This window comes from Eurosta solidaginis, chromosome 5 (assembly GCF_040869045.1).
Source record: "Eurosta solidaginis isolate ZX-2024a chromosome 5, ASM4086904v1, whole genome shotgun sequence".
Taxonomy (NCBI): Eukaryota; Metazoa; Arthropoda; class Insecta; order Diptera; family Tephritidae; genus Eurosta; species Eurosta solidaginis.
In genome coordinates, this window is record NC_090323.1 from 199945946 (window position 1) to 199962452 (window position 16507).

A 16507-nucleotide genomic window follows, 5' to 3' on the forward strand; every position below is an offset into this window, starting at 1 on the left:
ATCCAAAATTTTGTTTGTACGATATGGGTATCAAATGAAATGTGTTAATGATAATTTTAAAAGGGAGTGGGCCTAAGTTTTATAGGTGGACGCCTTTTCGAGATGTCGCCATAAAGGTGGACCAGGGGTGACTCTAGAATTTGTTTGTACGATATGAGTATCAAATGAAAGGTATTAATGAGTATTTTAAGAGGGCGTGGCCCTTAGTTCTATATGTGGACGCCTTTTCGAGATGTCGCCATAAAGGTGGACCAGGGGTGACTCTAGAATTTGTTTGTACTATATGGGTATCAAATGAAGTGTTTTAATGAGTATTTTAAAAGGGAGTGGGCCTTAGTTCTATAGGTGGACGCCTTTTCGGAATATCGTTATAAAAGTGGACCAGGGTTGACTCTAGAATGCGTTTGTACAATATGGGTATCAAACGAAAGGTGTTAATAAGTGTTTTAAAAGGGAGTGGGCCTTAGTTCTATGGGTGGACGCCTTTTCGGGATATCGCCATAAACGTGGACCAGGGGTGACTCTAGAATGCGTTTGTACAATATGGGTATCAAATGAAAGGTGTTAATGAGTATTTTAAAAGGGCGTGGGCCTTAGTTCTATAGGTGGACGCCTTTTCGAGATATCGCCATAAAGGTGGACCATGGGTGACTCTAGAATTTGTTTGTACGATATGGGTATCAAATGAAAGGTGTTAATGAGTGTTTTAAAAGGGCGTTGGCCTTAGTTATATAGGTGGACACCTTTTCAAGATATCGTCATAAAGGTGGACCAGGGGTGACTCTAGAATGTGTTTGTACGATATGGGTATCAAATTAAAGGTATTAATGAGGGTTTTAAAAGGGAGTGGCCCTTAGTTGTATATGTGAAGGCGTTTTCGAGATATCAACCAAAATGTGGACCAGGGTGATCCAGAACATCATCTGTCGGGTACCGCTAATTTATTTATATATGTAATGCCACGAACAGTATTCCTTCTAAGATTCCAAGGGCTTTTGATTTCGCCCTGCAAAACTTTGTCATTTTCTTCTACTTAATATGGTAGGTGTCACACCCATTTTACCAAGTTTTTTTCTAAAGTTATATTTTACGTCAATAGACCAATACAATTACCTTGTTTCGTCCCTTTTTTCGTATTTGGTATATAATTATGGCATTTTTTCATTTTTCGTAATTTTCGATATCGAAAAAGTGGGCATGGTCATAATCGGATTGCGGCCATTTTTTACACCAATACAAAGTGAGTTCAGATAAGTACGTGAACAGAGTTTAGTAAAGATATATCGATTTTTGCTCAAGTTATCGTATTAACGGCCGAGCGGAAGGACAGACGGTCGACTGTGTATAAAAACTGGGCGTGGCTTCAACCGATTTCGCAGAAAACAGTTATCGTCCTAGAATCTAAGCCTCTACCAAATTTCACAAGGATTGGTAAATTTTTGTTCGACTTATGGCATTAAATTTATCCTAGACAAATTAAATGAAAAAGGGCGGGGCCAGGCCCATTTTGAAATCTTCTTTTATTTTTGTATTTTGTTGCAACATATCATTACTGGAGTTTAATGTTGACATAATTTACTTATATACTGTAAAGATATTAACTTTTCTTTTAAAATTTGAATTAAAAAATCTTTTTTTTTAAAAAGTGGGCGTGGTCGTTCTTCGATTTTGCTAATTTTTATTAAGCAGACATATAGTAATAAGAGTAACGTTCCTGCCAAATTTCATCATGATATCTTCAACGACTGCCAAATTACAGCTTGCAAAACTTCTAAATTACCTTCTTTTAAAAGTGGGCGGTGCCACGCCCATTGTCCAAAATTTTACTAGTTTTCTATTCTGCGTAATAGGTCCAACTCACCTACCAAGTTTAATCGCTTAATCCGTATTTGGTAATGAATATCGCACTTTTTCGATTTTTCGAAATTTTCGATATCGAAAAAGTGGGCGTGGTTATTGTCCGATATCGTTCATTTTAAATAGCGATCTGAGATGAGTGACCAGGAACCAACATACCAAATTTCATCAAGATACCTCAAAATTTACTCAAGTTATCCTGTTAACGGACAGACGGATGGACGGACGGACATGGCTCATTCGAATTTTTTTTTCGATACTGATGATTTTGATATATGGAAGTCTATATCTATCTCGATTCCTTTATACCTGTACAACCAACCGTTATCCAATCAAAGTTAATATACTCTGTGAGCTCTGCTCAACTGAGTATAATCAGCACCAACTTTTTTGATATTTTTTGATTTGTGGTCCGATATGGCTCATATTTGGAACACATAATACATACAAGAATAGAAATCGACCTATGAAAAAAATCGCCGCTAGGTGGCGCAAGGATCGATATATTCACAAAAATCGTATAGAAAATTTTGAATATCTGGATCTTTGCGCCACCTAGCGGCAATTTTTTTCGCAGGCCGTTTTCTATTCTTGTATGTATTATGTGTTCCAAATATGAGCCAAATCGGACCACAAATCAAAAAAGATCAAAAAAGTTAGTACTGATTTTTTGCTATTTTCAAAATTTAAATCAAATTTTCTCAAAAACCGCTCGGTAGAAAAAGCTTAAATTTTGGATTCTGACGTAATTTTGTCCATAAATAAGAATCCACGAGAAAATCGGTTGTGCCAATTACTTATCGGAGTTTCATCGAAAAGTTATCGATATAGGAAAAAAAATTATCAATTTGTTTTAGGAAACATGTATTTTGAAAGTTTTTATTTGTTAAGAGCCGTCACTCGATATTTTGGTAACAACAAAGCAACCAATTCATATCGATTGTTTTCTCAAGGAAGTTTTTGCAACTTTATGCACTGACTCACTTTGCGTTGTTGTGAGTTTTGGAAAGAAAAGTAATTAATTAATTTAATGCCATCATTCAATAAACACAATTACACTACGAAAATGTAAAAAGCATGAATTTTTATAAACGTATCTGACAAAAAAAAACAGGAACTACCATGAGGAAACATCCAGTAATTTACCAAAGTATCAAGTGACGGCTCTTAACAAATAAAAACTCATTACCACGGGAGCTCCAGTCTTTCTTCGCTTAGCCTGCTCAACTCATTGGGGGTTTCCCATTTCCTCTGCTTACAATTGTTGGTGCCGATAAGAGTACTTTCTGAACCAATAGAAATACTTTCTAAGTTAACAAATAATATGGGAATTACATTGCAATTTGAATGTTTAACTCCAAAATCCACATATATGTAAGTGGCTGAGGGCGTAGTATAAGTGTGGTTGTGGTTAGTCTTACGCTATAATATCTAAATATCATCGTCATAAATAAACACAAGTAAAGTCTGTGTACGATAACACATTTCGCTGTTAGTTTACCTCAATGGAAATAGCAACCCAGTAGTAAAAACAACCTCACTTTTACTAACACATACCTGAATTGAAGCATTTCGTAACCGATATACGCTCACTTCATATCAGGGTTGCTTCACTGCGATTTCAAATACCAGCTGGCAGCTGTAAACGACAAACACAAGTACGACATAGAAACTTATTTTAGCTCAATATAATAACAGCTTGACATGATATACCTCTGAAGGGAGTGATATAAGCCTAACGTGAGTACCTGCCATCATATGGCTCAACCTCACGGTGTCAAAAACATATCGCGGATCTAATTGTGTGGTCAGTCAGTTTCCATGCTGCCTGCCAAACAATTCAGTGCCGATCGTTGGTACCAAATTAGCTTGTAATCAGGTGTGCAACCACAAGGTCTCACCTCGATACGATACAAGGTACATCTAAACCCTCTTCCATTTTAGGAATACTGGCGTCCAATTGCAACTCCACCAGAAGTTCCAAAACCGTTCTAAGCATAAATAAATAAATGATTAATATAAAATAAAAATTCATGCATAGCTTAGAACAGGTAAAGAGGCCGTTCAGAACTTTGACGACAGAGCCGCCGAGAACGACCTTTATTGCCAACTTTCTAAGAGATCGGAATGCGCCGAGGAGAATGCTTTATTGTCAACTTCAGCGGAGAAGAGACTGCATAGCTCTATTCAGTTGCTTTGTTCTCAACTACCCCAAAAGTCAACTCCACAGTGAAGCCAAAGTCCAACGCCAGGAATTCTTTTGTTATACTCAGCTGAGCAGACTTCACAGAGTATATTAACTTTGTTCGCATAACGGTAATCCGTAACGGCATAAACTAATCGAGATAGATATAGACTGCTATATATCAAAATGATCTGGGTGAAAAAAGAAATTCATTTAGCCATGTCCGTCCGTCTGTCCGTCCGTCTGTAAACACGATAATTTGAGTAAATTTTGAGGTGTCTTGATGAAATTTGGTTCCTGGGCGCTCACCTCAGATCGCTATTTAAAATTTCGAAAAACCGGAAAAGTGCGATAATTCATTACCAAAGACGGATAAAGCGATGAAACTTGGTAGGTAGTTTGACCTTATGACGCAAAATAGAAAATTAGAAAAATTTTGGACAAGGGGCGTGGCACCGCCGACTTTTAAAAGAAGGTAATTTAAAAGTTTTGCAAGCTGTAATTTGGCAGTCATTCATTTTATTCATTTATTTATTTAATGCACATATAAGACATGGTCTTTTACAGTGTCATATTTGAAATGTTTACTTAATACCAGTACAAATTTATTACTTATTTATATATTTAATATTAGTTACTGACAGAGCGAGATTCAAAAAGTGAGATCAATTCAAAAAGTGAGATGAAGTAAGACAAAAGCATAGATATTTTTCATAAGTTCATTAACAAAGGATATGGTGTACAGCTAACTTGAATCGCTAGGATTTAGTTCTGACTTTACTTTATTAGGCAACGCATTCCACAATTGCACAGCTCTAACGAAAAACATTCTGGATGTCACCGAGTACTTAAAATGCGGTATAATAAGGCTGCAAGTACGAGTTGACCGCGCAAACGACAGCTTCGAAAATAGACATTCTGGGGAACGCGAGTAAATAATTTTATGTATAAAAAATAGTAGACGGCGATCAAAGAACGAAGGTAAACTACATTCAAGAATCGTTCTTGAGAAGCTGGAAATATGATCGTATTTCCTTTTAAGAAAAATATATCTGGCGCAATTATTAATTATAAGTTGATATTTCCTCATGGAACCTTTATCAAGGCAACCACATATCAGGCCATGGTACGATATTATTGGCAGTAATAGAGTTTTAACAAGTTTAAGGTTGGTATCTTCACTAATAAAATTGGCCGTTTTCCATAAATGCCTTAACATATATTATAACCTGCTAATTGATGAATTCACATGATCAGCGCAAGTAAGATGCTTATTTAGTATGAATCCAAGCGTTTTAACAGTCTTCTCAAATTTCACAACATTCCCAGTAAGTATTATTGGAGAAACGTCATCCAAATTATAAGAATAATGAGAAATGGCAATCGCCTGTGTTTTAGATGCATTAAGACAGAGCTTATTATTGTTAGACCATTGATTTATAGCTTTTAGGTCTTCATTTATTCGACAAACAAGATCCTCCACTAACCCCAGAGGTGCCGAGAGGTATACTTGCGCATCATCAGCATAAAGATGCATAGATACATTTCGACAACATTTCTCTATGTCATTTATATACAAGCTAAATAAAATTGGACCAAGAATAGAGCTCTGAGGTACACCAGATTTCATCGGCAATGAGCTGGATTTACCATCTCTACACACTACCCTCTGATGCCTGTTTGTCAAGTAGCTATTTATGAGCCTTTCAGCATCCCAACTGAAACCAAAGTATATTTGAAGCTTATGAATAAGAATTTTGTGGCAGACTGTGTCAAAAGCCTTGGAGAAATCCAACAGTGCAAGAATTGTCAGGCCGCCGTTATCAAAGGAAGGCCGTATATCTTCCATTACCTTAAGCATAGCCGTTGAACAGCTATGACCCCTACGATAACCTGATTGGTTTTGTGAAAGCAGATTTTTTTTGTCAGATAGTTCATAATTTGGCTCAATAAAAGTTTTTCAAAAATCTTTGGTAGACACGAAAGAATACTGATAGGTCGAAAATCAGATGGTTGGGAGGCATTCACTTTTTTCGGAACAGGTACAATATTAGCTACTTTCCAAGCATCAGGAAAATTGAAGGAAGTTAGTGAAAAGTTTAGAATATGTGTAAAAGGCGCAATAATATAAGGTAAAATTAATTTAATGAATTTTAAACTGATCTTATCCTCTCCCGTAGCGTTCGATTTTATTGAAAGAATAGCTTGTATTGTTTCAGCCTCAGTCATATTTGAAAAATTAAATATTTGACCAGGATCATTAGAAGAATCTTCACTCGAGTATATATGTATACGCAGTCGTTGAAGATATCATGATGAAATTTGGTAGGCACGTTACTCCTATTAGTATGTGTGCGCTTTTTAAAATTAGCGAAATCGGATGACGAACACGCCCACTTAAAAAAAAATGTCTTTAAGTCAAATTTTAACAAAAATTTAATATCTTTACAGTATAAAAGTAAATTATGTCAACATTCGACTCCAGTAATGATATGGTGCAACTAAATACAAAAATCAAAGACATTTTCAAGAATACTTTTAATGCCATAAGTCGAACACAAATTTACCAATCCTTGTGAAATTTGGTAGGGACATAGATTCTATGACGGTAACTGTTTTCTGTGAAAATGGGCGAAATCGGTTGAAGCCGCGCGCAGGTTTTATACACAGTCGACCGTCTGTCCTTCCGCTCGGCCGTTAACACGATAACTTGAGCAAAAATCGATATATCTTAACTAAACTTTGTTCACATACTTATCTGAAGCCACTTTATCTTGGTATAAAATATGGCTGAAATCCGACTATGACCACGCCCACTTTTCCGATATCGAAAATTACGAAAAATGAAAAAAATGCCATAATTCTGTACCAAATATGAAAAAAGAGATGAAACATGGTAATTGGATTGGTTTAGTGACGCAAAATATAACTTTAGAAAAAACTTTGCAAAACTTTGTAAAATGGGTGTGACAGTGGGTGAAAAAGTTCTGCAGGGCGAAATCAAAAGCCCTTGGAATCTTGGCAGGAATACTGTTCGTGGTATGACATATATAAATCAATTAGCGGTACCCGACAGTAGATGTTCTGGGTCACCCTGGTCCACATTTTGGTCGATATCTCGACTATCAAAAAGTTATCTAATTCTTATTAGGGTGGAAAAAAGTTTTTGTCGTTGTGTTATCGACGACTTACTTGTTTGTTGAGAAACAAATGTCGAAAAAAGTTCAGAATAAAATCGATTACCCATCTATAACACGGCGATAATAAGCCGACAAGAAGCAGATGACTCGACGAACACAACCCGATGACTCGGCGATAATAACTCGCTGCCGATAATAACAAAATAGCTTGTCGGCATCGGCTTTTACCGAGAAGGAGTCATCGAAGATCTAGAAGTTATTTGTTCCTGTTAAAGTTACCTCTGTTCTGATTTAACTCCAATCCCTGATCGACTCTAGTTAACTGCACTCGTAATTGGTATTCAAGCCTTTTTATTTTTGAAAGCTCCTCTGCTTAAGCCCAAGTTTTGATAAAGTTCAGATTCCGGCCCTAGTCCAATTGTAGCTTGTCGAAGATTTCTTGCGATTATTTAATTAATTCAGCTTAGCCTATCAGTTTCGTTTTAAGCGTTTTAATGCTACGATATTATCTAATGAACTTCTAGTTATAATCACTCTTCAAGCAGTTCAAAAGAGTATCAAAGTCGAATTTTATCACATACTATTTGCTTTGTTGCTTCGTGGTGAATAACAATAGCGGCTTTGACGTGCTCAAAGTGTGGAATTTATGTTGAGATTGCCACACTCGTCGGTGAATATAATTCAATACGACTTCCGAAAGCTTGAGAGTATTTGGTGTGCGCACGCTCTCGCTTTTTTGTTTCATCTTTGCCTTTCCTATTACTCACTGCCTGACTACAATCAAAAGCATATCAGAACCAGTGTTGCCAGGTTAGGCTTTTCGAAGCTAGATTTAGCCTTTTTCTTCCTTTAGCCTCGAAATTTTGTGTTTAGCTTCGTGACTTTTTTCTAGCCTTTTTTACTCCGAATATATTTGTAAAAATTTCTAAAATAAAATAATTTCAATAGTTCCTGTGAACACCTAATACCTAATAATATGAGTTCTCTACAAAAGATTAATTCTTTTTCTGCTGAAAACTCGTTGAAAATTTCAAAGCCAGATGTATTTTCTTACTTTTAAAAAGAGAAGTATAGTTATTCTTCAAGTCAAATAGCATTAATAGAGCTGCAGTGGCGAAAACTTATAACTATACAATGGAAAAATGTACACTCTACCATGGAATTTTGGTCGGAAGTCCGAGAACATAAAAATGCATTAAACGGACCTCCTTTTTTAGAACTTGTCGAATTCATATTTAGTTTTTTAGTATTTAGCTAGTATTTAGTTTTTAGTGGCATGAAAATTCTGAAAACTAAATTAAGGAACAAACTAAAAATTAAAATGGTTAATGCGCTGCTTAATATTAGATGCTCGTTAAAACGCTTTTCTAAATGTTGTAATGACTTTGAAATTACCTATGATCTCATATCTATTGTAAATAGCCAAACTTTATACCCAGACATAAGCTCTTCTGATTCTTCAGACGGGGAATATTTTATATAAATAATTAGTTTGTAATATTTTTTTTATGTATATACACACATGCAATCATTTAAAGTAATTCCATTTGCTAGTCAAAGAAAATGTGCCTGATATGTTTTGAAACAGGAAGTTATGCTTAAGTTATGTTTATAAGTTTTTATATAAAAAAAATTTAATGAATTAACCAAAAAATTTCTGGCCTTTTTTTAGCTTCTTTTTTTCTAAATTTAGCCTTTTCTAACCTAACCCTAACTATGTTATCGTGGTGATTCATCCGAAAGTATGTAAATAATTTATGTGACGCTTCCACATCAATGCACATATCGGCTGACCAATTTTCATTTCTGCTTCTACTTGTTCGCCTTTTATAAAGTGTGTGTGTTAGGACTCGCGTATAATGTGTTTCAGAATTCTATATTGGATTTACTCAGCGAGCACCAATGTGGGGCGAAATTAAAAATTAAAAAAGAAAACAGAATTTTTTTAAAATTTAATAAAAATAAAAAAATTTGTATAAAAAAATTTAAATATAAATATTGCTTAAACAACGCATTGCCATAAATATATGCTTGTTGTAGTTGTTTGAATATTTGCACTTTATATGCCTCTCTTTCTAGATTTGCTCTATTCTCTGTTGTGCGTTTATATTTTTGTTGTTTCTATTTTCTCAAATTTTAAAGTTTAAAAAATTATTTTGGTTTTTGTTTTTGCCTACCACCTCTGCGTAAAATTCCAATGACGTAACAGTCAACTGATTTAGTTGTTTGACCCAGCATGCTACTGAAGGTGCACAAAACTATAACAAAATCGGAGGACAGGGGGACGATGCTGAGCGGGCTATCGTCACCTCTGCTGTGGATGCTGGTCATCAACCAACTGAGCGGGCGGTTTGATGTGGGACCCAACAAAGTAGCGCCGCACGTAGTTGCAGTTGCAGTTTTTATAAGCGAAAAAGATCGGACGATTCGGGATATACATACCTGGGCATCTAATGTCGGGTTGAGTAAAAAACGGATATGGTCTTGTTTACTACCTATAGGAGAAACTGTGTACCATATATCGAGGAATTATTCTAGCCAATTCTAAGTTGTCGTGGAAGCACAACGTAGAGGAGAGAGTGAAGAAGGCTTGGACAGAACTTTATGCATATAATAGAGTACTCTCTCATTGGATATATGATTGGCGGACGGCCACTCAAAGACAAGCTTACCTCAACAAAATTAAAGGAGGTTTGTAGGCTTAGCATAGCGGGAGACCTAGAAATAACACAACTACTTAATTTCGTACCTGCGCTGCGAAGAGGCTCTTGGAGCCACACTAGAGGTGGGTGGTTGGCGCATGACAGCCCAAACGACAGAGGGGGGCGATATACGCGAGTAAAGTCTGCGGTATACTGTGCTGATTCAGAAATAAACAAAGTCTAAAATATGCCGTATCAATGTAGTGTTTGGCATATGGGTATATGTCGAGATGACGAAGTGGATGAGCTAGCTAAACAGGTCGCATCGCTCGGAGCTGGAACCGTTGTTGTTGTTGTTTTATTAACAATAAGGACACTCCCCGAAGGCTTTGGGATTAGATTAACAAGGTTTCTTTTGCCATTAAAGAGAGAGGACTATAGACTCATGACAGGTATTCTGGATGGACACTGCCTTCTGGCGTCATGTGCTTTTACATAAGGCCTAGTCAGTTATAGTGGAAGTGCGGGTTGGAGAAGGAAACGATCGAGCACACGAGTGATACAGCGGTTAAATCTAGAAGCAGCAAGTGGCATTGGTCCTAGAAAGCTTCTTATACTTGGCAAAGGGACAGAGTTATTTTATTACATCGGTCCTGGTTTTGATAGGGTTTTCAGTTTGGTCATTGAACAAACTTCTAGTAATACTAGGGACTCATTCAGTCTATGTGAGGTCCCCAGACCTGGCCAGACGGGCCAGTTCAATCTAAACCAACGTCGCTCTCTCACAAAATTCTATAGCTTCCTGGAGACATTTTTCAAATCTATAATTACTGGGTTATGGCTAATGCAAGTTGGACACTCCACACTGGAGTTGAGTTGTTCTATTAACGATAAAGACACTTCCCGATTTTTTTAGGAAGTGTTATCAATACTGATGGTCCTTTGCTGGAAATACATATATCCGGTACGTTTCGGCAACCAGCGCCGTCCCTCCCCTCCCGCCATTCCCTAGTTCCTTGAAGAATTTGGGTTCGTCATAGTATCGCCTGCTAAATATGTGTATGATACATTCATATTTGTAACAGGATCTCCCCGCGAAAGTGAGGTTGACAATTGGGTTGCGGAAGATCTGAAGCTAAAAAGCTTGTATTGCGCTTATCAACCCCTTGAATCTCACTCCAAACTCGTCTACTTCATGAACGAAATAAAATTGTTAGATTAAGGAAGTTAGCAAAACACAAATATGCTAAATAGATTGTGATGTACCTCCTTCGTATACTTAGAAAGCATATCGATTGGTACTGCTTCGTCAAGTTTGCTGTCTTGTTCCAAATTAAATCAAAAAATTATAAGGTCGGTATTTTGCCGCAAATTATCCGCTTATTAGGTGCGAAGAGAAAAAATTTGCCGCGCTTGTCTAAAGTCTAGACAGTTTCGGTCTCTTAGCACCTACATATGTATATTCTATTCTTCAAGCAACCCATACTTTTATCAATTTTGATAACCACTTTTACTATATATCCGGGTCAATGTCACGGTGATGCAAAACATAAATGTGTATAAGCTTTGTTTTCCCATTATCATCCCATTAGCTTCATAAAAGTACCTCCTCTGACATAACACAGCTTATGAGTAGCAATTAGAGATCTCAACTCATAATCGATTGGTTGCTTGCTTTGACTACACAAACACAAGCGCATATATACTCTCATAATTACTTAACCCATACAAGCTTCAAGTACTAGATATCAACGATCGAAAGCGGTAATCAACTGACTGCCTCAAAGAAGCTAAGTTACAACAACCATACAAACATCATACGCACACAACCTTACAAATTTTGTTTATATGCCTAAAGTTCGTATGTTGGTTTATAATCGGGCGCTGTGGGGGTCTGAAATTAATGAGAATTTTTGTTCAATCTTATGTTTTTGTGTTATTGCTTTTTTGCATCTTTTGCGCGAATTTGCTTAAGTTAAGCATTGGAGGCTAATATATACAGACGTTAATTTATAAATATACCCAGTTGCGTAAGTGTATGAATTAAAATACGTTGCCTAAATACCTCTAATTAAGACCAGTTTTGACAGGAATACCTTCTGGATCGTTGCCGCAGGGACCAATTGATCTACGTATTGGTTGTCGTCAGTTAACAAAATCCTATAGACTCTACGCGGGAAGAGGGAAAGAAGCGTTGAATACTAATAATGGGAAAAAATAGCGGCTTCCTAACTGATTTTGGCTTTCTTCTATTGGCAATTTTTCCAATTCATAATCTTGGCAATTTCTAAGGCCATTTACTATGTTCTCGAGACAGAGGCTGGCCCATAACCTACATTTATACTGCTTGGATGTATAAGTATCGGCTAAATTATGTTGCCAAGTGTAACTCATTTACTCTCATACGGATTCCGGCTCACAACGGAACTCAAGAAAGAAGACAACCATACAGTTGATCAGAATGGAATTTTCTACGACATGATAAGGAAACTTTTAAGAATTATGACGTCAGAAAGGTATACCTGAGCTCTAAAATAGACAGTAGATCCGACAAAAAGAAAGCTGCAGTGCGACTCAGAAAATACTATACCTAATATCTAATAGGGTCGACAGTAATTGGGGAGCTACGATCCACACTGTCGGCTTGGAAATGGGAAGGTAAGTACTCTTAGGCTATTCTCCAAGTAGCTGCTTTGTTGAAGCTTTTATCACTGGTGTGCCGGTCGGCACTTAGTGGTCGAAGGTGGAAGTAGATGACTTCGTCCAGCTAACTAAGAAAGGGTCTACCAGAGTAACTGATTCACCCTTCCATAAGTTCAGGCTTCTGCCGTAGGTCGGTCGGCATGAGGGAGGTATAAAAACTGCACTTTTGTTGCATGGTACGATGAATGAGTTGTGGAGTTGTGTACTGAAAGCTACCGTTGTGCCTTTATGGTGTACTTCACCTGAACCTTCAGATCGCTCTACGAAATCCCGGCTGGCGTTGCTCATTTTTCAGTTGGCACTTCCATAAGACTAGTAACGGAGTACCCAGCCAGCACTAATCCGCTTCTTTGCAGCTCTCGTTAAGGAATATAACCTTGCCGACCAAAGTATCTGCCGACCACACCCCCTAGAAAATGAGCCATAGCAGCAAGGTTGAATATCAATCTCCTTAGCCTCTCCGTTATAGCCGCGACTCTCATCCCCCAGGTTCCGCTACTGGTAAAAGCTTCAGCACGTTATCGCTATTTTGGTTGCCCCGCACCTCAACTGGTCTCGCCCGCTATCATATAGCGGTCTAGCTGCTGCCCTCGGGTAGGTGAGGTTGACAATGGGATTGCTGAAGCTATGAAGTTATAAAGCTTTATATTGCGTTTATCAACTCCTTGAACCCTGGGGTGCAATCGTCGTACTTTTTATCGTTGGCCTAAGGCGGTCAGTATATCTATCCATCCGCGCTGTTGTAACTCGTCTAAATTTGATATTATCTTTCCAATGCTACCAGGAGTTATTATTAATGGTCTGAAGATGTCCCACCTACTATCAGTTCTCCTTCTACAGTTACTTTTTTGCAATATCTTTGATTTCTGGATTCCTTCTGAATCTGAAGCCTTGTTATACTTCAAGCTTTTTGCCGATAAGTATAACTCTGATGTGATAAACGGTTAAGGTTCTTTATTAGGCAGTGCAAGTTGTGTTTACTGTGTTCTCGGCTATGTTGGTATATCTGGTCGGAGACGCCATCCTGGTCCTAATCTTGTTTATTAGGCGGTACAATGTTGGCAAGTCCGTATGGATTTCATCGTGCCTTCGATTGATACCATCTCAAATTATGAAGTTTTACGAACATTTTTTTGTTTTTGATCTCAGCTCTGGAACTAATATCAAAGATGCACAATTTACAATCTTTTTGTTGTCGGTCCTCACGGCCACGCTGCTGTGATATAGAGTCTTAGGCATTTCAACTTATAGAGTATCCCCGATAATCAACGACTAAACCATTACTACCACAATAATTTTATTCTTACCACACCACCACAGATTCAATTTAGGCGACTTAAAATCTATTGTGTGTTATACTATTTAAGTAAGCCCACACTTGGGTATATAATATTCGGTTTCAGCTAAACTCGGTCTTCTTTATTTATTTTTTCAGTTTGTTTAGTTAATATGCAATGGAGTAATACCCACTGAAATAGACATGTGTGTATGAAATGTGTTGCTATAAAAATTTTGGTTGGGTTGTATTGCATTTTGTGACAGCGTCATGCTTCAGTCCATAAACGTACGCGAGCCTAAATGCTTGACCGGCACAAATGATGTGGAGTCCCATTGCGCGTGAAAGAGTGATTTTGTGAGTGAGTGTATTACTAATGACAACAAAATGTATCAACAAAAATGTATAGAATTATTTTAGCATAATATGTAGTGAGTGTTTGATGTTTGGACGTGGGCGCATTCTTACGTGGTCGCGGTCTGTCGGTATCGCGTTTATCGCACGTTCGTTACGTTTTGTCAGTGTTTGCTATTCGCGTTCATAGATTGCTGCAGAGGCAAACGTGTTAGAGCATAAATTTATAATAAATCGAGCATCTGGTAGAAGATAATAAATTGGAGCCCAACGAAGAGATATCTATGTACATGTGTGCGTATAAAAAAATAAATAAAGAATTGAGAGAAATAATAATTGCAAAAAATTTTTTTTTTTAATTTTTTTATTCATACTATTCGCTTTGTTTATTTGTTTTTTACCTTTTCTCTGTTATTCCTATCATCTCATACAACTCATCGTATTTTTATGCTTGAATTCTCATTATAAATCCTTCAAATAAACGAGCTAAAATGTTCTCAATTCTCCTTTAGTTGGTTTACGTAGGTAGGCAAAATACTCTTTCCCAGTTTCATAGCCCGTTTTGTCCGTATTTATTTGCATTCGCCTGTTTGTTTGTTGTTTTCAGTTTGCTGCCAGTTGAAAAAATGCGTGTGAGTAATTCAATTTTGGTGTCGCCCGTTCATACGCCACACAAAATTCCTCAGTATCACAGCCATATCTATGCAGCTGGGTCTTGTAATATTTATTTATTTCTTTTGTTTACGAAGCTAAAGGCCGGTAGAGTCGAGCTATGTTAAGAGTGGGCAATCTAGTTATGAACTTAAACACTTTGTTAAGGTTAATAATCAGAAATGAAAACAAGTGTGATAGACGAAAATGAAAGGAAATTGAAGGCTAATTGAGCTATTAGTGGAGTTAAATTAAAAAATGAAAAAAGATAGAAAAAAAGCAGTGGAATTGGAGAAAAATTGTATAAATAAAATAAAATAATATAAAATGCAGTAAGGTAAAATAAAATAAAAAAGAAAAAAAAAAAAGAAAAATAAAAAAAACGAATAAAGTAAAAAGAAAAGAAAACAAGTAAGGAAGGCTAAGTTCGGGTGTAACCGAACATTACTTACTCAGCTGAGAGCTTAACTGCTTTGGTTTCGTAGGGTTTCGTAGATGGCTTATAAGTGGTTTTTAATTCCATATCATATAAAAAAAAAAAATAATTGTAAGGGGCGATAACCTCCGAAGAGATCTATGGCCGCTTAGAAACATTTTCTTCTAATTGAAAAACCTTATTTATAAAATTTTGATGTTGCTTTGCCCGGGGTGTGAACCCAGGGCATAAGGTGTGGTAGGCGGAGCACGCTACCATCACACCACGGTATACGTTTGGGAAATATCGACCAAATTGTAGACCAAGGTTGACGATTTTTGGAACGATTTTCCTTCATCCTTTGTCAAATATATAGAAATAAAATAAAATAAACTAAAAAAAATAATGTTATATAAACTAAAGTCATAACTAAATGAAATAAAATTAAATATAATAATATAAAAAAAATATTTAAAAGAAAAACAATGTAAAAATTAAGTAAAGTAAAAATAAAATAAAATAAAACAAAATAAAGTGTAACAATGTGACAGAAAATAAAATAGTTTGAAATAAATATCAAATAGAAAAATGAAATAAAATAAAATTAAAAGAAAAAAATAAAAGAAAAAAAATGTATTAAAACAAAATAAAATACAACAAAATAAAATAATACAAAAGAAAACAAACAAAATTTAAATGAAAGAAAGTAGAAACACGAAATTAGGTTAGGATGAACTGGCCGGTCCATGAGGACCTCACATAGACTGATTGAGTCCGTAGTGTTACCAGAAGTTTGTTTTAACGACCAAACTGAAAACCCCTATCAAAAACCAGGACCTATGTTATAAAACAACTCCGTCCTCTTGGCAAATACTAGAAGCTTCCTAGGACTTAAGCCACTTGCTGCTTCTAGATCTGACAGCTGTATCACTCCTAATAGCTGGAGTCTTAGCCTGATAAGTGCAGGGCACGAGCACAGAACGTGCTCGATCGTTTCCTCCTCCAACCCGCACTTCCTACATCTGCTATCACTGACCAAGCCTAATTTAAAGGCATGTGACGCCAGAAGGCAGTGTCCAGTCAGAATACCCGTCATGAGTCTACAGTCCTTTCTTTTTAATGATAGAAACAACTTTGTTAGTCGAAGGGTGTAAGACCTACACATAATTTTCGACACTTTACAGCCCCGCGCTTGAACCCACGCCTTTCCCGCTTGATCGATTATGTCCCCATCTCGCCTTCGCTTAATCTCGCCCAATCTAATTGGGACGCTTACGGAGCAAG

The 16507-nt window shown here is 36.8% G+C and overlaps 1 protein-coding gene across 12 annotated transcripts in view; it reads left to right on the forward strand.

Annotated features, from left to right (window-relative positions):
* Eip63E (cyclin dependent kinase Eip63E) overlaps positions 1–16507 on the forward strand; it is a 733437-nt gene that overhangs the window by 121060 nt on the left and 595870 nt on the right. The window contains exon 1 of one of the 12 annotated variants that reach the window (XM_067787465.1): positions 14140–14160. The exons of the other annotated variants lie outside the window; for them this stretch is intronic. The gene's annotated coding sequence lies outside the window, so the exon portion shown is untranslated. Of the gene's footprint in view, positions 1–14139; positions 14161–16507 lie in introns of those variants that run through there. 12 annotated transcript variants of the gene reach the window in all.